Below are 19,574 nucleotides of genomic sequence, written 5' to 3' on the forward strand. Positions count from 1 at the left end.
CTCATAACATAACAACCTCTTGAGTGACTTCATATTTTTATATGAAAAAATAGGTCTCAGACCTACTATCTCAACTATTCTCTCATCTGTAGTTAGTATCCCCCAATTCTTTTTGATTATTTCTCTAATTCCCATATTCCTATTTGACTAAGGAATTACTATTCTATTCTCAATCTTTCGTTGATCCTTATTAATATTCCCACTGTTGTTTCCATTCTTATATAAATATGGTTTTCCTTTTCCTTTCCTTATTGAATCATTCATTTGATAAACAACTTCAACTTCTTGTTTACTGTATCCTCTTGATGACAAATTTTTTGCTAACATCTCTTGTTTCATGTTATAACTTTCATCACTAGTGAGGAGGCGTGACATTCTCAAGGTCTGGCCTTTTACTATACTATGATATACGTGCTGAGGATGCATACTATTTTGATGTAAAATGTTATTCTTCCAGAATGGCTTCCTATATATCTCAGAATGTATCTCTCCATTACTCTTCAGCACCTGAACATCTAAGAATTCCATTTTCTCATAAGAATGCTTCTGTTCTAATCTTAGGAAATCTGTTGTGCCATTAATATATTCAATAAATTCATTCAATTCTGTTTCTGTGCCTTCCCATGCTAAAAACACATAATCTACAAAGCGTTTGTAGAATTTTATGTGTTTACTGAATATAGTGTTTGACAAAATATAAGTGCTTTCCCAATATGCCAATACAAGGTTGGCATAAGAGTTAGCACATGGGGTGCCCATGGCAACCCCTTTTTTCTGTAAATAATAAACATTCTCATATAAAAACACGTTATTTAGTACTAAATCAAGTAAAGCTAAAATATTAATAATAGAATTCCTAGATACCTCTTTTTCAATCAAAAATAGTCTCAAAAATTCCATCCCTGTACTGTTTGGAATTGATGTGAATAAAGAAACCACATCTAAGGTGACTAATAAATCATCACATGCCCTTTCACTAAGTAAAACATATTCACCATAACTTTCCAAAAAATCTTGTGCATCTCTCAATATAGACCTAGTGTTATTTACAATTGGTCGAAGTCGCTTTTCAATGAATATTGAGGCTGGCTCCATGATCCAACCACCACCCGAAACTATAGGCCTCATGGGTGGGTTAATAAGGGTTTTATGCACCTTAGGAAGTCCCCTTAGGGTGGGAATAAGGGGATTTTCAACTAACAAATACTTATACAGATCACCATCAATGGTATGGCATAGAAACATATCATATAGTTCAGACTGCACATTCTTAATTAATTTGTTCAACATTACTCCATTTAATACTTGATATGTGTCAGCTTCACCCAACATAGTCATCATACTGTTTGCGTACATTTCAGCATCTAAAACTACAATAGCACCACCTTTATCAGCCTAATGACTATTGCCTCATTTTCCTGTAACTTTTTAATCGATTGGAACTCATCATAAGTTAAATTATAGAATTCAGACTTATTTTTCGATTTATATAATTCAAAAAAGTCATGCTCGCAGGCTTTTTCAAATGTCTCTAATAAAGGGTGTCCTTGTGGTATAAAGGTAGAAGGTTTACAAAACATATTCCTACTACCTGTAGTTGTATTACCAAACATTAGACTTAGACCAACTTTCCGGGTAAACATTTTTATATCTAGAATAATATCAGTAATATCTGCCGACTTTGAAGGTATAAATGAAAGGCCATAATTTAATAAAGACCTTTCATTATCAGTCAAGCAATAATGTAATAAATTTACCACTAAGTCTTTGATATCGGTTTGAGTACCTTTTTCTGGAATTTGTGCCTGTCCTCCGAAATTTTCTTCTTGCCCAAACGCCCATGTGGCGACCAGCTGGCCTCGGTCATTTGCCGAATAGATGGAGGAAAAGGGAACGGAGTATTGCTGGCCGATATCTCATCTAGCGAGTCTAACTTGCCATTTGTATTTGCACCAACATTTTTCTTTACTGCACCAGCCATTGATGAATATAGTACTTTCGTAATTTCTCCAGAAGGATCCACTCCTGTATCCAACTCCACACTACTAACCGGAATAGTGGCTTCATTTGATGTAACTTCCATGGATGGAGGTATGTGCACTGACATCATTGTTGTAGGCGTGGTTGTATGCATGTTGTTTGAATGAACAAAATCAGAATTTAAAGTCCTCTTATTCACTTTGTGAACATTATAATCACTTTGTACAGGGTTCGCACCATTATTCACATTGTCTCTTGGCCAAGAAAAGACTTGCCCTCTTTGGAAATCTCCAAGATCTCGTTCCAGCTTCTTCTTCTTATCCAGTAATTATTTATTGTCTAATGTGGATAACCACAACATAATATATGTAACAAACATTTCCTTTTCTTCCGCACTGACCATTTTCTCAAAATCATTTTCCATCATCACGAGTTCCTGCATCAGCCCCGATTCAATTTCTTGATACTGCTCTCTCAATAATTTAATATATCCATAGCTGGTCTCTATATTCAGTTTCTGCCATTTAGTTAATAACCCAGGGTGTGTAGTGTCAAAAGTGGGCATCAAGTAGACAGGGTACGCTACTTTGTAGAGGGTGTAATCATTGTACGTATATGTCAGGGATTGATTATTTTATACATCCAGATACAGATTATAGGTATAAATTAAATTTTTATGCTGATTGCAAGTCAAGGAATTTAATATACATAGCTCTGCCAGACATGCCCATGTTTCTATGTAGGAAAAACCAATAGGAGTCTTAGGGAATGGGTTAGAGAGCATGTTCATGCAATAAATAGAGAAGATGAACACAATGCTTTAGCTCGACATATTTTAGATAAAGGCATGACACATAAATTTAAATTCAGCATTTTAGAATTGATTAGGGTAACAGATAGATTGGGGGATATAAAAAATTACACTGAGGAACGTGAAAATAGATGGATAATTAGGTTACAAAGCTATAGGGGACATGGCCTGAATGAGAAAGTAACTTTAAAACCATTCTTAGCAGCACGTCCCCATGCTCATTAGGATTGAAAGTTTTTTAATATAGTTTTTTATGTCAATGTATTTAATAATGGTTTATGTATTTTAGAAGTTTTATAAGAAATTATGTTATTGTGTCACTGTTGCTTTTAAATGAAAATGGATTTGTAATGATGTGATTAATTTATTTTATTTATTTATTTTTTTTTTATTTTACATTTGTTAACCGGGAGAGTCCGACTGGATACATGTCCATTTTCAGCGGAGGCCCGGGGAGAAAAGCTCCAAGTACATAACAGACATATGAACATTGTTAATGCAAAAAAAGGAAGATAGTTGAGTTCTAAATACAATATAAAGATACATCACATCTTGGGAAAAAAAAAACAACAGCAGCAAATAAAAAAAAACATAGGTCAGTTACAAAGGCGCCTTGTTAAAAGCGTTAAGGATAGTGAGGTAAGAGAAGGGTAAATGATAGTGGTTAATCAGGTTTGGAACAGGGACATTGCCAGAGAGTATTGAGATGGGGTTTAAGCTTTTTTTTGAATTGTAGGAGTGAGGGTTCTGAGGTGAGCATGGTCGGTAGGGAGTTCCACATTTTACCTACAAAGTTTGAGAATAGAGAATCCCCAGCAGAATTATTGGCTTTGGTAGTTTGAGCTAAGATCTTATTGGAGGAGCGTAAAGATTGCAGGTTAATATAGGGGTGAATGATGTTTTTCAGAGCTGGTGTTTTCTCTGGGTGATACCGTATCTGGTGAGCCATTTTGAGTTGGTTGAAATGGAGTTGGCTGGAAAACTCTAACCACCCTAGTTGCTTCAAGTTAGTGCAGTGGTGCGTTCTAAAGGTGGAATTTGTGGCAAATCTAGCTATGTGATTGTAACAAGAAGCAAGTTTGTTAAGGGTTGTCTTGTTTAGGTTTGTAAAGAGGGGAGGCATAGAAAAGAGTTGATAGTAGGTGTGTGCTGGCAATTGTAATTTTAGCGTGAGGAGTGAGAAAGTGTTTTACTTTATAGAGAGAGACAAGCTTTTTATTGACGGTTTTGATGGTAAGATTGAAATGGGTGTCAAATTTAAGGGAGTTATCAATGGTAACACCTAATAGCTTTGTGTGAACTTCTGGTGATATAGTGATTCCATTGGAGGATGTAATAGAGAAGGTGGGGGGAAGAGTCTTGTTAGTGGGTGAGAAAGTAAGTAGTTTTGTTTTGTTGGGGTTGAGAACTAGTTGTCGACTTGAGAACCATTTTTCTATTAGGTTGAAGGTGTCTTGGGTTGAAGCAGTGAGGTCTGCCAGGTTGGAGGCAGTGCTGATGATAGTCGAATCATCTGCATATTGAATGCATGTGGCATGGGGGGTGATTGTGGGCAGGTCATTAACAAAGATGGTGAAGAGAAGTGGGCCAAGAACAGATCCTTGGGGAACTCCAAGTGTAACAGGTAGGCATGTAGATAATTTGTCCTGCCATAGAACAGCCTGTTGCCTATTGGACAGGTAGGATTGGAACCATTTCAGCGTGGAATTGCTGAGTGATAGTTTTTTTAATGTATGGAGGAGTTGAATGTGGTTCACCATATCAAAGGCCTTGGAGAGGTCTAAGAAAAGAGCAGATGATAGTTTATTATTGTTTCTGAAGTTATTGATGGTATTAGAAAAGGATAGTAGGGCTGATGTGGTACTGTGATTTGGCCTGAAGCCATGTTGGGAGTTAGCTAGAATTTTATTTTTGGTGAGGTGTTCCATCAGTTGTTTGTGGACACACTTTTCCATAATTTTGGCCAGGGGTGAGAGTATAGCTATAGGTCTGTAGTTGGTTAGCTCTAGTGAGCTACCACCTTTATGGAGATTATTGATTAATTAATTGATTAATTAGCAGATATATTATGATACTATTTAAATGTATGTTGAGTTGTTAGCAGTTGTAAAAGTCTAATGAAGCATTGGGAAATGTGAAAGTGCTTACTTTTGTTACTGCAGTTAATACATTATTTATTTTGCTTCATCTCGTGCTGTGGCGAGCCTCATTTTGTTCGTTTTTCAGATATTGCATTGATTCTGAAGAGGCTCCTAACCCAGAAGCTGTTTTGTTTGACATTTTTCGGATACTGTATATACTTTCTACTGATTTTTGTAAAACTGTAGCTGCAATTTTAGTTTTCAGTGGGTCACCTCCAAAAATCAGGGCCAACTTGTTTAACAATGAGTAAGCCAAGTAAGTAAGGAAATAACCATGTGGGGTACTAGCACTTTCCTTAGATAACAAGGCCAGGATATATTAGATCGATTCACACTCCCTATAAAAGGCTAAGGATGTGCCATACTTCAGTTTATTTGCCGTGAGGTGAATTTAATGTTCTGCACGGCAGAATTTTTATCTTGCGGGAAATGATTCCCTTGATGACGGGAAGGCAACCATTGCTCAATAGGGCATAGGCATAGAGAGTAAAGGATTACTTATGTGATATACCTTTATTACATGGCTGATCACTATACTGATACTGCAATGAAACTGTTTACAGCTACTGCACTTGGAACTGCTCATTTAGATTATTTCTAGCTATTACAGGTTCTGGTCCCAGATCCAGTGGGTTAGGCCATCCATTGCTCAGTGTTTTTACTAGTTAAATAACTTATAAGCCTACTTGGCTATTTGATTTAAATTTATCAGTTGTTACTGATCTCTTTATTGATCTTTTATGTTGAGCCTACACATTTTAATTACTTTTACGTTTCTGTTTTGTCCTTGTGACTAATATTCTTTTATCATTTAGCCATATCATATATTATCACTTCTTTTTCTAGTTCACTAATTATCCCTCTCTGTCTTACACCAAGCATAGTAAGTTATTTGTTTTCTATCCCTTTGTCTTCTCTAGCAATGTGGAATCTCAAGTTAGCTGTTGCTCCTTCTGTAGCCGGTCTGATATCACTACGTATTTTGAGGCAGTGTAGTAACTGCCTCATGTTTACAAAAAAATCTTTATTGCTACCTCATAATGATTCCGTATGTGAGCTATGTATGTATTTACTTAACTTGGAGACTGCTTTCTCAACTCAGAACACATTCGGTAAACATAACAGATGCGCACGCACAGCATAGATCAGTTCTAATAAACTAACGTACTTAATTCAGCATTGTCAAAGGACCTGCCTCTTTAATTTTATGAATTTCTTTGAAAAAGTGACTAAAGCAGTAGTGACCAGTTAGCATGTCTGACCCTTGGCCAAGGCCTTTGATACTGTCCCCCATGCAGTTATTATTGAAAGACTTGATTTGAATATAAATCTTTATGTTGTGAGGTGGATAGTTAGCTAGTTGCCTGAATCCATGTAGTTAAAGTCACAGGTGCCACTTTTGATATCAAAACAGTTACTGGTAGTGTACTGCAGGGCTCAGTGTTGGTTCCCATCCTATTAAACATCTATTTCACAGACCTTCAGGCCAGCACTGTTGGGTTATAGTTAAGTAAGTTTGCAGATGATTATAAACTGGGTGTTGTTATTCAATCATCTGACTGACAACTGCTCCAACACAGGTTAGATCATATTAATTGCTGTAAGAACAATAATCTCAAATTAATTGTGTAAATATGTAGCACACTTAATTTTGGTAAATGAAACATTTTTGCATACCATATAGGTAGGACACCTCTCCAACCAGATTCTTTCATAAAGTACTTTTACTGATAATCCCTTACATTTGACTATTATACTTCTACAGTGAGTACAGAAAGCCTTCTGTCTGGCTCATCTAATTTCCAAAGGCATCTCAACTAGATGCAAAGAAGTATTAACATTTCACTAATATTAAGAAACCTCATCAATGGTCTCAAAAATTTTAGATATCTATACTCATATATAATCCTCCATGAAGATCCATGTCTAGCATTTTAGTCCTCTTTCAACTCCATTTCCTCATAGAACAAATGGTATCTCAAATACCCAATTAAAAAAAAACTAAACCTTCATCAACAGATAAATAAGTCACATGCCTGATAGTCATATACAGATCAATATTGACTTGTGGAATAAACTTACCTACATATCAGGTGGAGTAGCACCTTGTCACCTTCAAGATAAACCTAGATGATTGGATGGGCAGCCCCAAATTCTCCCCTGGTCTTGACTCCCTTGAGTCTGGAAGTAAATTTTTGAATAGTTTTTTTGGCTAGGTTTGTAAAGAAAATCACACTACTGACCTGGGAAGAAAATGGACCGGCTACACAATGAGTACAAAAATCATCTTTAATGAAAGAAGATTAAGCACTTTCATCAGGATATAACTTAGACTTCATCGGAATCTGCTAAATACATATATGCCTCAGTTTAAATTACCCTCACATAAAAATCACATGTTCCATGAGCACCAGTGATACACTGTTACAATTTAAAATGACATTCACCTTAAAGGCTTAAATACCATTTAAAAACATGAACGTCTGTAAAATCATTCCATTCAAAAAATATCTAATTATACATTAATTACTGATATGTCAACTCTTTTTTAAAAGCAGTACAATTAAAAAACACACCAGATTGCTTAAACCAAATATGAATGTAGCTGTAAAATACATGCAAATGACAGGCTTTCATTAAGACTGGAAAGTATAGGCATTCAGTTTAATCTTCCAAATTAGTTTCTTTTTGCCAAGATTAAATCAGCCAAGGACCCCTTGAGGATCTTTTTCGATCATATCTACCTCCAAAAATAAAAGGTTGTGTGTGGGAACTCAGAAATATGCTTGAATAAGGCATTGTTCTTGTTCTTTGCTTTTAAATCACAAACATGTTGATATATGTGGTCCTTGAACTTTCACTGGGTCTTTCCTGCATAAAAACAACTGCATCATGATATCGGGCAATATAGATCCTGACAACAGAGTTGCATGTACAATGGAAAGTGGTTGGAAAGTGGTTTTTGCTATCATTTTGTTGACCACAATAACATCCTTATCCAGTAAATTTTTGCATTGGGGACAAAAAACACATTTAAAGGTACCTGTTTTTTTTGTTAGTATAATTCAGTAAAACACCCTCTCTTATCTCCAAATAGTTTTTAATAGATTTTTGCTTTCTAAAGATGATACAGGTTCACTTCCAAACTTATCAAGAACATTATCAAAGCAGGAAAAATCTTCAGTTTCTTTTGGGAACCCCTATGATGCCAGAATGGTCCACTGTGAAAGTTGTAATGTCAAAGTCTAAACAAAAAACTCCAATCCCTAGAAGCTCTCTTTACCCTAGAGAATGCTGATATCTATGTGGTCACTGAGATGTGGTTTAAAGCTGCGGAGAGCACACCAAAATGGTAAGGTTGTAATGCCTTACACATATTTAGATCAGCTACTTCACAGGCTGGGACTAAAGGTGGAGGTGTCTCTGTTTACATCAAAAATAAATATACTTCAAGGCTAGTCAAACATGACAATGCACTTGAGCTGCTTCATGTTCAGATTAGTATAGGCAAAATCCAAAGGTTCATATTACGTTGTCGAACTTTCAAATGTCTGAACGCCATATGGTCGAACCCATACGTTCGAATTTTCAAAAGTTCGAAAACGTCAAAAAAAAAAATAAGAAAACAGAAAAATCCTACCTGATGGTTGTAATCAGGAGGGCAAGCCCCCCTGCACACCCCCACTCTTTAAATAGACCAAATCTGAGATCGCACTACAGTGCAGTAAAGAGAAATCTTCCCTTTCCACACTGAACGGAAATCCTCATTGAAACGTTCAAACTTTTCCAAGTTCGAACATATGGGTTTGACAATATGGCATTCAAACTTGTTACGGTTCGACAATGTAATATGTATCCAAATCCAATACCACTTCCTTGCAAGCTATAGGTCTGCCTCTATGACCTGGGAAACCCATACCATGTATTTAAACTTATTAGAAACACTAACCATCCAACCCTATACCATATTCGTGGATGAATTTAATTACCCACTATTAAGTGGGAATCCTATACGATGCCATACTTACATGCACAGAGATTACTGGATTTTATAAACACAAACTCCCTGGACCAGATAGTCAATACACCAACCAGGGGTGCAACCATACTGGATATGCTCCTCACTAACATGGGAGACTGGTGCACACCCCCTGCTGTAATACCTTCTCTGGTAAGGTCAGACCACAAAATGGTCTCCTTTGAAGTAACAATAAAACCTGGACCCCCCCCCCCCCCAGCTAAACTGGGACTATTCAGGAACTATTCTAAGGCTAACCTCCTGCTATTAAGTGAGAACCTGGCAAAATTTCAAGCCCCCATAAACCCTGACAATGCTTTTGCCTATGCAGAACTGTTCACAGAAAACCTGTACAAGTATGTTAATAGCTGCATAGAGACAGCTGTACCCACAAGGAAGAAGTACAAAACTAACACAAAAAAGAAGCCACCCTGGTGGAATCACAAAATCAATCGGATGTATAACAGGAGGAAGAATATCATGGTAAAATTTAGGAGGTGCAGCACCCAGCAGGATAAAAACACTCTCAAACTAAGCAAACAACTCAGTGGACAAAGTCTACCAAAGCCAAATTTGAGGTAAGTTTAGCCTCCCAGGCCAAGGACAACCACAAAGCATTCTTTAGCTATGTCCACAGCCTCAAAGACAATACACAATTGTGTCCAGAGCTCATTGTAAATGGAGCCACGTATACTGAGCCAGAAGATATAGCAAACCTCCTGACTGATAAATTCAGCTCCAACTTTACTCCTCTCTCTCCCTCAACCTTCCTTCACGAAATGTCATGAAAAATAACTCCCCCTACTATCACTAGGGAACAGGTCCTTATTGCTCTCCATAAGACCAAGAACACTGCATCAGGGGGCCCATACGATATCCCAGGATGCCTTCTAAATTGCCTGAAACATGACCTATCAGGGCCTCTGGAATTACTAATTAACTGTAGCCTCTAAACAGGCTTTGTGCCTCATGAATGGAGAAAGGCAACAGTTATCCCTCTGCACAAAGGTCGGCCATCTACAGACCCTGGACACTACAGACCCATAAGTCTCACTAGTCTTATATGTAAAGCCATGGAAAGAATTATCATGGAGATGATCAATAGAGATATAGTAAACCTACAGACACTGGACCCAATCCAGTTTGGTTTCAAGGGAAGATCATGCCTACTCAGCCTGCTGGACTTCTTTGAGAAGGTCACCAAAGTAGTGGATGTGGGCAAAATCGTTCACACTGCATTTGACACACTACCCTACTTGGGCATTACTGACAAACTCAGAAGGTTAGGTACAAATCCGTATGTCACCCGGTGGATAGTCAACTGGCTCACAGACAGGACCCAGGAAGTAAGAACTGGGGAGTTCTACAAAGAGGCCAGTCACAAGTGGAGTCCCTCAAGGATCAGTCCTTGGACCATTCCTTTTTGGCATTTACTTCTCAGAAGTCAAGGTCAATGTCAGTGGTCTTTCGCTGACTACATTTGCAGATGATTGTAAATTAGGAGCTGTCATTGAATCTCACACTGACACAAATATTCTCCAGAAGGGGCTGACATAGACAAACAACTGCTGTCAGAGCCGTGGACTAAAACTAAATGCCAATAAATGCATAATAATATCCTCTGGGAAGTCATCCATCCCTGGTAACTATCATATTCACAACACACTTCTTAGAGTTGACCCAGTAGTCAGGGACTTAGGGACACACACAGATGGTAATCTAGCCTTTGATCATCATGTGTCTACAGTGGTGAGGAAATTATTCTATGGTGCACAACTTATAAACAAATGTATGGCATATATGTCCAAGGAAGTCATTGTTCCACTGTATTCGGCATTTGTCAGACCTATCACTGAGTACAATGCCCCCTTTGGTATGTACCTAACCAGGCATGTCCAACAACTGGAACATCCACAGAGGGTCCTTACTAAAAGATTTCAGGGAGTAAGCAAAATGTCCTTTGCAGACCACCTCAAGGTCTTATCCCTGTATTCTGTCTCCTACAGGCTTTTGAGGGGAGATTTATGCCTGGCATACAGGGCATTGTCAGACCCCACTCTGATGGACCTCCTGCATATCCACAAAACAAACAGTACTAGAATTACCCACTCTAAAGACTTAAACATTGCCTGTGATATAAATAGGACCTGCTGGAGAGATAGGCATGTATCCCAGAGACTAACCCATCTATGGATCAGGCTCCCCATCCATGTGAAGCAGAGCTCCTCCCTAACCCAATTCAAGTGCGACTTGGACAATTGGATGGGAAATTGGAAATTCATCCCTGGTTTGGCACCTATGTCTCTGATGCAAACAGCTAACCCGTAAATGGTTCATCTCCCAGGCCCATGCTTACACTTATCAAGGGTATCAAAACTTGTCAGAGATTTGGGATGCATGGCTAGGCTTAAAAAGGCCCTTGTGGTCATTAGCCTAGTAAACACCTATGAACCTATGTACCTGTGAAAGAATGTGTGATAAGTTTTGAAGTGAATCCCATATTGTCTTTAGAAAGGGAAAGTCTATTAAAAACTATTTGGAGATAAGAGATGGTATTTCACTGAATTATACTAACCAAAAAACAGGTATCTTTAAATGTCTTTTTTGCTCCCAATGCAAAAATGTATTGGAGAAGGATGTTATTGTGGTCAAAAAATGATAGTAAAAACACTTTCCATTGCACATGCAACTCTATTGGCATGATCTGTATTGTCTGATGTCAGGAATGCAGTTGTTTCTATGTGGGAAAGACCTAGCAAAAGTTCAAGGACCACATATATGATCATTTTTATGATTTAAAAATCAAGAACAAGAACAGTGCCTTATCTAAGCATATTTCTAAGTTTCCCCACATGTTTTATTTTTTTGAGGTAGATATGGTCGAGAAAGATCCTTGGGTTTCTTGGGCTGATTTAATTGGGGCAAAAGAACTAATTTGGCAGATTAAACTGAATGTCTATAAGTTTTCCGGTCTTAATGAAAGCCTGTTAATTGCAGGTATTTTAAGGCTATGTTCATAATTGGTTTAGGAAATATGGTGAGTTTTTGTAATTATACTATTTTTAACAAAAATTTGATGTCTTAATAATTAATTTATAATTACATCTATGCATACCTCTCAACTTCTTAGAACAAGAAATCTGGACACAACCATAAATAATGGGGGGGACACATGCCCAAAAATAGGGACAGTTTTTAAATATTGCTTTTAAAAACTTAAAACATTGATAGAATAACAGGTTTAGCATTAACATGAATTTTTTTCTGAATGGTATGAAGTCAGAAACACATATCTTTCATTATTTTCTGACTTCATGAAAAACAGACTAAAAATATGAGGCAAAAATCTGGACATTGTGTGAAAGTCTGTACAGCTGACAGGTATGCATCTATTCCGGAATAGAATGCTTTTAAAGACATTCATGAGTTTTAAATGGAGTTTAAGCCTTTAAGGTGAATGTAATTTTAAATTGTAAGAACATATCACTGGTGCTCGTGGAACACATGATTTTATGTGAGGGGAATTTAAACTGAGGCATATATGTTTTTTGTCAGATCCTGATGAAGTCTAAATTATACTTAATCTTTTTCATTAAAATTTTTTTTTTGTACTCATTGGATGGTCACTCCATTTTCTTATCAGGTTGGTTGTGTGGTTTGCTTCATGGTAGTTTTGTGTGGTTCATGGTTTGTTATAGGATTGTGGAGGTCTGCAGATTGATTACCTAGCCTCTGACCCTGTGGATGGGTGAGTAGCCATTGCAGTGTTTAGAGGGCAGATAATGTAGCTGTTATGGCAGAGTGCAGTATACAGTGCCTTAAAGCAGTGCCCTGCAGAGAATTATCAGAAGCAATGTTTGGGATCATTCCCTCCTCTAAGCTCTTATACAGTGTGCTTTTCTTCTTTTGTTTTGCTGATTTATTTTATCCTTTCCTAATAAGCCCTGTCAGAAAATATATTGAGAAAAGAAAATTACTGTGGATGATTGTTGCTATTTTGACTATGTAGGACAAGGAGGACTGTTAAAGCAGCTTGCAAATATTTGCTGACCACCAGTATATTGTTTATAATATTAGTAAATTAGTGCCATGTAAAGAAGAAAGAGCGACATCTGCCTTCAAATGTTTGCTGCAGAATAAAAAAGTACCATTTGTGTGCAGTCTTAAAAAACTGCTCTTGCATTGTTTAGTTGAAAGAATTTCCTCTCAAATAGTAAGCATAAGCTTGCATAGTATTTTTGTAGATAAGCTCTGTTTTCCAAACCAAGACAGCATTCTGCACATGTATAGCAGCACTGAGATTTTCACTTCACCACATCAACTACAGAAAATGATATTGCAGTATTTTATTATAAAGCTTCACTTTTGAGAATGAGGAATTTGAATCTACAAAAGTAGCACAAAATAAGCAGGAAACTGAAAAAAAAACCAAAAATGATAAATTCACAGTATTGGGAATTGGGTAACCACTCAATACCAGTGTTACACAAGTCCAGGGAGCTACAAAATAGGGTGAGACAGACATGTATCCCACAAAGTGGGATTCTGAAAACAGAGGCTGTGTACAGGTGAGACAGCTAACCTTCCTTATTATAGTTTGTTCACTACCTGCACTATTCCTGACACAATGAAGTGAGGGGTCCTTCTTGGTCTGATGGCTCTGAGATTTGCAGCCAAAAAGAGACTTGCCATTTATTAAACACTTGCGATTCCTTAAATAAAGTTTGTAGCTTTATTCGTTGTCTCCATTTTTCCTGAATTCCAAAGAGGCACACATTTAGAGTTGAGACTGACTGAAAGGTGCTTATTTCTGAAAAGATACTTTGAAAGCTAGCAAAGGGGCAGCCTTAAACTTTATTCAATGTCCCAAATAGTCTTGCTTGCACAGAAGATAAGGACCTTTCTTAACTTGTGGCATGGACTTCTGCAACCCAAAAAGTACATTGTTACCAAAAGTTTCTACTTAGTAGTAAAACAAAAAGGGAAAACACGTTTGAAGCCCGCTGGAATATTAATAAACTCAAGTGTCTTTTGTCTTACTGTTTCCTCAAAAATGACAGAAACAATCTCCTGTTTTCTAAAGAATATAATTTTATCACTTATGTAATGTTTTGTTTGGTAGAGCTTTCATTGAATTTCTCAATCTGATATGCAGAAGAGGAGTTGCTGTTTCTCTGGAAACTGCAAACTATAGCTGTGCCAATTTCCAGTGTTGACTTCCATTTAAGATAAAATTAATTCAGATGTATATCAAATAATGTATTATTTTTAAATGGAGACATCCTTTCTTGGAAAATGAAAGCTGTTTTTATCTGTTGAACGAAAAATAACTTGACAAAAAATGTGGTGTTTTCAATAACTTAGCAAAAAATGTGGTGAGTATTAATTTGACCAAGGTGTTTAGATAAAAATAAAAAATTCTATTTGTTTTATTTATTGTTTTTAACTAGGTAGCTACATTTTTTTCAAATGGACCTTTTCCAGTCATCACTGAGGTATTTAAAAATTCATATGAATGCTTAATGGGTTGCACGTGTATAATTTTATACTGAAATGCATGAAAAAGCAACTCTAACAACATAAAGCACGTTAGCTAAAAAAAAACTTCAGTTCTTGAATGGGGTGCCTGCTGTCTTAAATCTGCATGCTCTTGCTGTGTTTTATAGGTTTTCTCCACGTGCTCCAATTTTGTCCCACATTCTAAAGACATATGCAGTAGGTGGACTGAACATTCTAAATTGGCTGTAAGCATGTGTGTGGTACTGCAGAGGGACATCAACAGGGCTAGCCAATTGCAGGGTTGCCACCTTTTCAAATGGCCAAAGTGGGACATTTTTTGTAGAAATGTGAGATTTTGCAGGGCAAAACATACCCATGGCCAGTGCAAAGGACCAAACTTCACTTTTTTGCCAGATTAAAGCTTATTTTTGTAGAATTTGAGTTGCTTATGCTATTTGATATAATATTTATGTGTTTCAGATACAAAATAACTGTTTTATGCAACTATTAAAGAAAATTTAAGAAATATATCTCGTCTTAAAATCTCAGGAGATTTGCCATTTATTCGTTTTTTTGTAGGGCACAACTGCCCAAAGTGAGACTGTACACCTTGCAAAGAAGGACAGGAGGTAACCCTAGCCAAGTGGAAGTGTGAACACTGTCCCTAGGTGATGGTCACTGTTGATGTGACACCCGGATCCCTTGTACAAAACTGAAAAGAGGCTGATTCTGATGCCAATAAAACAGAACTAGTATATAGAATACAACAATAGATAAAATATAATGATATAAAAATTTTCTGTCAGTTGCTGGAGAACAAATTGTTTATCTGAAACAACTATAGGATAACACTTACTCTTAAGTGTATGTGTTTGACAGTGTGTGTATTCCTCTTGGAATAGAGTGCCATTCTGTCCATGTTTAGTTACTTTGCATCCGACTACCACACTGGAAAACCAATGAATGATATTAATAATTTTTTTGCTCATGTAAGGTAGGCATAGTTTCACTTTGTTGACGATTTGCATTTATCTGATATAAATAGTAGAAAATGTGTTGTACTGGTTGTTCTTGGTAACTAGAATTGTTGTGCACTGAAATACTGCTTCTAACAATAACTGCCATTACTGTTGACTTATCTCTAGCATTTGATATACCGTTGGAGTGTGAGGACAAAGGATTTTACTAGTGAATTTAAAAAAAAATAATAAATATCATTGTGCTTCTGGTTCATCCTATATGTACACCCAACTTACTTCACTGGGTGCATTTCAGTTGTTCAAACTGCAGTCTTCTGATCAGCATTGCTTGTGTTATAAAATTATTTTTTCTGGTTGTATTAATGATGTACTGATAGTATGAATTTAGAAATAAACTATGGAGTGACGTACACAATTATATCAACTGAGCACTATCAGCTCTGAATCAGGAGTTCTAGAGTTATAACTGCATGGCAGAATAGCTGTAGCTGTAAAAAATTATTTCTGATGAAGTCTGGTTTGCAAAAGGAGGCAAGCTGCAGCAGTAAATATTGAGAGTAGGAGGAGTGAATAACACACTGTTTGCACCTACAGCCATGGCACATATGTTTGGTGGTCAGCATAGTGACGCAGTGGTTAAGCTGTCTTCCTCATCAGTTGAGAACAGTATGCTATGTGCTGACCTTCAGTCTATGTCGGTCTGGTGTTTGCTTGTTTTACCTGTGTCTGCATGGGTTTCATCTAGGTACTCAGGTTTTCTGTCATTTCCCCAAACATGCATATGATTAATAGGTTTAACTGTCCATAAATATTGAATTTAGTCTTGAATTTATTTTGTCTGTATCCTCTCCTTGTCCCTGTGCCTGTTGGTTATAGAGCCACCAAAACTGACCATTCATTTTCCAGCACTGGTGTGACAGCAGTCTGTAGTACAGTTGTTATACAGATAGCTATGACTGGAGTTTTAATTTGTGTCTATATGCCACACCTTGGTGGCTGACATGGGCACTTATTACTGTGGGAGCATCCTGTGTCCTGCCCTAAATGTATATGGCCCACATCACACATGCCTCATGATGGTTAATGTCACCAGCTTGGGATAACTAAGGCCATGTCCCCCAATCACATGGCCACTGATTGATTGGAGGAATTCACATGAAATTCAGTAGTTTAGTTGACCAAAACCCCCAACATCCTTCACCTAGGATGGGTGAGTTGGCATAAGCTGGTCATCCCCTGCCTTATTCCCCTACCTTAGTCTTCCATCACCTGAACTACTATTCAGGTTTAAATCATTTGGTCATAGTCAGGGCTTCAGCTCGCTACACCCACAGATTCAGGCAAACGTATTCTAGGATAGACTAGTGTGCTTACCATGTAAAAAAAAAAAAAACAAATTAATTAAATAATTGAAATGTATAGGTAGCAACACAGAAAATCCTAGCATATTAATATATTTTTTATTTTTGCAGTTCCTTAATTCACATGCAGTATTTACTGGAGATTGATAAATTACAATTACTTGGTAGCTTGATCATGACAAACTGACATATGCCTTTGGTTTCCCCTATGACTGGAGGAAAGTGAATAAATCAAGTATCAGAATCCCTCAACTGCATTCACTGAAAACAAGTCAAAGAAGAGGGAAATGCCCCTAAAAAGGGAATCTTTATTGGCACAACTCACTGATAGTGATTACCGATGGAGGAACTCTGATCTTTGACAATTCAAAACTTGCACAGTCAAAGCTTGAGAATTCAAATGTCTAACATCAGCAAGATAACCTGTCTTTGTAATATATTCTATCGATCTTTATAATGTCAGTGTTAGAACTGTACACTATATCTACTACATATGTGACATTATTTACTTACATAGAATTGAGTGAGACTTTGCTACCATATTCGGTTAGGGTAGGGGGTTTTAAGCAGATTACAAAATAAAATTAAAAAAAACTGAGCACAATTAACAATTAATGAGTTTCCAGGAAAAAACAGAATTCAGCATGCCTGTTTTACCAAATTACTTTTTAACAAACTCCACCTCTGAAAATAAAAACAAGTATTAATAGGCTGCAACATCTTGAAGAATATTCTATTTAGTGTAAAGATACAACAGGAAGGTTGCAGGTTTTCCCTTTTGGAAGTTTTAAAACAAAAACTCAGATCAGTAAAACAGTCTATGAATTATATTTTTATTCATCTGTAGCAAACCCATTAAAAAGATTATATAAACTAGCCATAGACATGTCAGATCATGATACCATGAGGGTGTGATATGCCTGCCTGATTTATGTCAGAACTGACATGAAAACCTTTCAAAAAAGAAACCAGATAATAATATCAAGTATGCTCAGCAAATATTTGCATAAAAGTTGGATACATAAATAAGAAAGATACAATGAAGGCATTGCTTTGTAAGTCGATGCAAAAAAGAAAAAAATTAACCAAGCCTTATGAAATATACTATATAATGTAGAACTCCATTGCAGGTATGTGTCATGCGATTCCAGGAGACAAAAGTAAGGAATATCCTCTCTACGTTTTAATTTACATGGAAGAGAAAAATAAGGCAAGCTACTTTAAATAGTCAAGAAGCTGAAACATGAAGAAATCATTTTCTTAAGTGACAGGGGAGATGAAATAAGAAATCTGCATTTTGAAATATGCTTGATGAAAAAACTATAGAATAATGCAAAAAGCTGATGCTTTGATTTCAGTTTAGACGTTGTTTTACAAATCATAGTAGAAACAATACAGAAATGAAAGAGTTAGGGTTTCGGCTATGGTCAAGGTTTGGTTAGCACATGAGAGGAAGGGAAGTGCAGAATCTTCTAAGACTGCTGAGAGCAGAATCTCACAAGTCAAACTGTGAGTGTGTAGAAACTCCAAAACTCAAAGAAATACTACATGGTGGGTGTGTAAGGTAATACTATGGATAGGGGATGGAGTTAAGGGTGTGAGTAGGCATATAATAATAATAATACTATGGTTAGGGGATCGAGTTAGTGTGGGTGTTGACTTTAGGATAAGTGTTGGTATAAGGTAGGTGTGTGTGGGTGTATGCATGGATGTAGGTGGGGGTGTGGGGGGAGGGTATGCTCCTCTGTACTACCCTTATACCTTTTTGGTAATCCTAACCCTATCCTTATTCCAACCCTAACCTTAATGTTAAACATAATCCTATTCCTGACTCTTACTTAAAATCTTATATATTTAAAAACAAAGTACTACAGGTTAATTGACAGGTGCTCATAGATCTATGTTTCACCTCACTACAAACATAAATCCATTTGTGTTCTGTAACACTAAATAATTTTCCAGTTTTCCATTATCACCACAAATATTCCACTGCTCTACCAATATTGTCAAATTTTAACAAAAATCACATAAAAAGAAGGTCTTAAACAGATACATGTACAACAAACTCCATGTCATTCAGTACAAAAGGCTGTTAAACTTTTTATCAGACAGATTTCTGTAAGCAGTTTGATTTAGCACAACTCCCAATTTTATGTGCCTATAGTTGTAATCCATATGATAAAGAAATATAGAAACATCATGGCAAGGGTTCTTAAAGATTAGTAAAGTTGCTGTTTATGTGAAAATGGTGCAGTCATTGTATGCATTATATGGTCTGGGAATGATTAAATATGTAGTACTGATTCTGCAAAACAAGGCAGAATAAGTAGTTGATATGCTGAAGAAAAAGAGAATTTGTCACACAAAGATGTGGACAATGGTAGTGTTGACCACATGGGCTCAGAAGTATGCCCTCATCTTAATATTCTTCCTTCAAAAACTCGTCCCACTCTCTGTGCAGTCCCAAATCTGTTAAACCCTTCCTACTCTCTACACAGTCTCAACTCCCTTGTTCTTGCTAGGCCACACTTTACTCTTGCTACTTGCAAAGTTCCTTCCCTAAACTTGTCTCGGCTTGTTAGAAATCTCTGCCTGATGCAATCCGACAAATATATCACCTTCAGTCTTTTAAGAAGACTCTGCATTCCTACCTGCTTAATGAAAACAAATGTTAGTGCTTTAGTTATACTGATTAGAAAATCCTTCATCCCATTATTCCTTATATACTTGCTGTATCCTCATCAGCTTCAATACATTGAATTAGTAATAATTCAAATGTTAATG

The 19,574-nt window shown here is 36.8% G+C and overlaps 1 protein-coding gene across 8 annotated transcripts in view; it reads left to right on the plus strand.

Annotated features, from left to right (window-relative positions):
* LOC122791844 overlaps nucleotides 1-19,574 on the plus strand; it is a 2,266,858-nt gene that overhangs the window by 478,378 nt on the left and 1,768,906 nt on the right. The window contains exon 1 of one of the 8 annotated variants that reach the window (XM_044059806.1): nucleotides 14,427-14,445. The exons of the other annotated variants lie outside the window; for them this stretch is intronic. The gene's annotated coding sequence lies outside the window, so the exon portion shown is untranslated. Of the gene's footprint in view, nucleotides 1-14,426; nucleotides 14,446-19,574 lie in introns of those variants that run through there. 8 annotated transcript variants of the gene reach the window in all.

This window comes from Protopterus annectens, chromosome 17.part0, assembly GCF_019279795.1.
Source record: "Protopterus annectens isolate FY-2018-M chromosome 17.part0, PAN1.0, whole genome shotgun sequence".
Lineage (NCBI taxonomy): Eukaryota > Metazoa > Chordata > Ceratodontiformes > Protopteridae > Protopterus > Protopterus annectens.